General features: G+C 37.3%; 1 long non-coding RNA gene across 1 annotated transcript; it reads right to left on the reverse strand.

Annotated features, from left to right (window-relative positions):
- Positions 1–1,433: 1,433 nt before the first annotated feature.
- On the reverse strand, positions 1,434–3,250 carry LOC117678989 (uncharacterized). The gene is made up of 3 exons (XR_015731971.1): positions 3,165–3,250; positions 2,959–3,042; positions 1,434–1,543 (listed from the first exon to the last, which is right to left on the reverse strand). It is a non-coding gene; the product is annotated as an uncharacterized LOC117678989 (long non-coding RNA).
- Positions 3,251–4,117: the final 867 nt, after the last annotated feature.

The following is a 4,117-nucleotide window of genomic DNA, read 5'->3' on the forward strand; positions in this document are numbered from 1 at the left end:
CCACTTAACAGCAGTGGCAAGAAAGCTCGTAAAATGGTTCCAAGCTCACTGAACAGCTGTCTCTCTTAGCAACAGAGATTTGGGGAAGCCAGATTCACTGTGTGACTGCCTTAGCAACCGTTCAAGTTACAACGGCACTGGAAAAAGGGACTTATGATTGTTTTTCACACTTAACGACCGCTGCAGCATCCCCATGGTCAGGTGATCCAAATTCGAATGCTTGGCAACTTACTTATGATGGTCTCAGTGTTCCAGAGTCATGTGATCCCCTTTTGCGACCTGACCAACGAAGTCCACAGGGAAGCTGGATTCACTTAAGGACCATGTGACTTACTCAAGAGCTGCAACTATTTGCTTAACAACAGTGGCAAGAAAGGTCGTAAAGTGAGTGAAAGCTCACTGAACAGCTATCTCGCATAGAAATGGAGTTAGGAGGCTCAATGGTGGACATACAGTAAGTCGAGGGGTACCCTTACCCTTCCCTTACGAATGTGTCCATCAATGGTAATCCAGAAGGCCTTTGCTCTCAAATTCTCAATCTGGTTCACAGTGATTGACATCCATTGTTGGAGGATGGATTGATCAGATTATGTGGGCTGAAGTTAAATACCCAGATTCACTCCCAATTATTTTAGGAGATTTTAATAAAGCAAACTTAAGTCCTTTATCTGAATGGCTATTCAATTTCTTAGAGATTTTGCTTCTTTTGTTGAAACATCCTTCTATTCCTTGTTATTGATGAAAAATGATATTCAAATACCCATAGAAAATTGGCTTCATTTAAGCTTCCTTAACTGCCAGCCAATTGCTGTTGCTTCACAGCTCACATATCAAGAAATTGGAAATTTCTCTAGATAAAGAGTGGCTTAAGAGAAATAGTATCACATCTTTGACCATAGTTATGTTTTTAAGGCATTCTTAGGTTGCTTTTATAAGACATATTTTATTCATAATTTTACCTACTGTAGTTGAATTCTTGGGGTGATAATTCTGTACCTTTTTTTGGCCTGGTTAGTTCATCTATCAAAAGCAGCATTATATTACATGTATATACTGTATTATGTTAAGAAGTGCTGTGTCTCACAGAAATGGAAGTGTAATTGTATAACAGAATTCAAGGGTTTTTCTTGTCATGAGGCCTTCATCTGTATTCGGGGGAGAGGGGCAGTATGGAGAGTCTGAAGGTTGGCTCCATTTTCTTTATTTTTTTGCATTTGGGGAGATTGGAATGATTTAAGTAATGAAACAAGTGATTTAACTACCCCCAAATTTGTTGGACTTTTACACGGCTGACATTTTGTTCCTAACTTCCAAATATAAAAGGGTTAAAAAAACTATTACATAATCATCAGCTACACCCCTGTCTGCTGAGAAAGGAAGGAAGAAAGAAAGAAAGGAAGGAAGGAAGGAAGGAAGGAAGGAAGATTTCTTGCTACAAGAAAGTTTATTTCTTTATTTAAAAGATTTGTGTATCCGTCCATTTCAAAACAGAAGTCTGGGAGATGTCTATCTCTGCTGTTGATGATGATCACAGTGGTTATATCTGTAAAGAAAACAATGAATGAAGAAAGGTATTAAGTCTTTTTCTGTGAATGACACAGTTTTGATCTAGATCAACCCCAAACTCATTTCAAAATAAAAGAAAGAAAACCCCGAACTCTGTGACTCGAACACTACATATTTAGCATAGCATTTGATTTGGCTATGTGAGAATACATCTTGTGTCTTGAAATAGCTGATTTCACATCTTTCCATGTTTCCAAAACTAAAAAAAGGGAACAAATCATTATTACTATTATTAGAAGGAAATTAAGGTTTAATGTGTATGTTTAGTGCACATATCTAATAGATGTAGAAGCTATAGTCCCACTCAGGTGTTCCTAATTATATCTTAATGGCTACTCCATGCTCCTTATGGATTTCATCCATCGAGGCAGACCAATTGGCTGTAATTTATAGCAGATGCTTTCTAGAGAGAGCCACATTTTCAGGCCAGATTGTGTACACTAACTATTCATATTGTCTGGCTTTGCTTTCTTCTGATGTTAGCATAAAGCATACTCTTAGCTTTAGTGGAGTTTTAGATTTGTCTATAAAAATACTATTAAATAATCTTTATTAGAAGGAATGAAAATTTAAACTAAAGCAAAACTCACGCCACAATTAGCAAGACAGCTAAAAGCTGTTTAGAAATAGATTCTGCATGAAATACTATGATTGCATGAAACATCATCAGTGGATACATCAATGTATGAACATGTTTTCAGACATCAGTAGCTGAGTGTACAAGCTGTAGCCAAATGCCTATAATTTCAGTTAAAGCATTATCACAGATTTCATGATCTGATGCTTTAGATTTTCAGACGGACAGCCTGGCCATGTGGAAACATTGTCATTTTTCTACTGCCAGAAATCTTGTCTAGTGGAAAACAGCAAATGTTCACAGAATGTCTAATTGACATCAGACTGTATGTTTTTAACATGTAAAAATACCGAAGGGCCTAGAATCTGACTGATTTATTCATAGACCTAGGATACATTTTTCATCAACAAAAGCTTCTTCTAGTACAAATGTATTACCCATTTTCTGTTGTGTAAACTGAAATAATGATTGCATTTGAACTAAACTAATGTGCTGAGTTTAATTTTGATATTCTTGTAAGCCTCATGCTGCAAGCTTAAGTTACACAAGTAGCAAAATCTGGGATAAACTGAATGATCTAAAATGAAACCTAGGCAAAGAATAAATGAGAGAGGAAACCAGTGAAGACAATGTAATTAGACTAAAAAACAGTAGAAATAAAAATAGTGTGAAAGAATGAGCATCAGCTAACACTGAATATATCAGCACTAGAACTTTTCTTTTGTATTCATTTAATGATGATGTCTTTAGACTTTAAGGCTGTTCTTGAGAACCAAAGGTGAAAACACATATATAATTGAATGACTTTGGGTAACCTGAGGCATGCAGCATTATCCTCGGAAGTGGTTTCTTTGCATCTTCTATTTAAATACATCCTATGTGTCCCAGATCAAGCACACCTACAAATATATAAAGAGAGGGTTTTTTTCCTCTTTACTAAATGAGTTTTGCAAACACATACTTGTGATAAAGAGACAAGTTCCTCCCCAAATTCAGCAAGAGTTTGACTTGTTTGACTTACAAGAGTTTCAAATCAAAGCAGCATGCAGAAGAGTAGTTAGTCAGAGTCTGAAGAACAGAGTTTGTAGCAGAATCATCAGCCGGCCCAGGTTCAAACTCTGTTAACAGTTTGCAGCAATCCAACCAGCACATGTGTAAATAATTCAGCAGGATTCATGTATAAAAGAAACTTATTTATATACAGTAATATAAAGCATAATGCATGTATACAATACCCATGCAGCAGAAGCCAGAACTAGAAATCACAGAAGCAATAATCATCCTTATATATATACACACAGTTCAGTCAAGCTAAGCCACGCCCAGGCTCTGAGCCATCTCCCCTGACACACAACAGATCCTGTGTCTTATCACCAAACAGTTCCCATTGGCTGACATGTTGTTATGGCTATCCCAGCTCATAATTACACTGACAAACTCAGAATTGTGAGCTTTACAAGTCAAGATGGAAAATGGAGTCAAAATGGAGTGGGAATTAATGAGTAGTTATTGCAAACCAAAACATTTTGCTTGCTGTCCCCACTTTAATAGAAATAACCCTGATGTAATTAATTTAGTGAGGTGGAAATCCTTCCACACAAGAAGTCTTGTAGTGAGCTTTTGCTCTATGATGCACCTTCATCTTCAGAGAGTGATGGCATTTGTATCTGCTGATAAGTGGTATTTCTAGTCTCCTCTGCCTGCTCAGATGATAATCTATCTGGTAATGCTGTGTGGAGATGGGACAGAGTTCCCGAAGGACAACCATCACTGCAGCCCTCTCCCGATCTGGGCTTTATGGCAGAGTGGCTAGATGGAAGCCTCTCCTCAGTGCAAAAGACATGAAAGCCCACTTGGCATTTCCAAAAAAGCACCTGAAGACTGTGAGGAACAAGATTCTCTGGTCTGATGAAACCATGATTGAACTGTTTTGCCTCAATTTTAAATATTGTATTTGAAGGAAACCATGCATTG

Source organism: Pantherophis guttatus, chromosome 2 (genome assembly GCF_059756535.1).
Source record: "Pantherophis guttatus breed Tessera chromosome 2, ASM5975653v1, whole genome shotgun sequence".
NCBI classification, from domain to species: Eukaryota; Metazoa; Chordata; class Lepidosauria; order Squamata; family Colubridae; genus Pantherophis; species Pantherophis guttatus.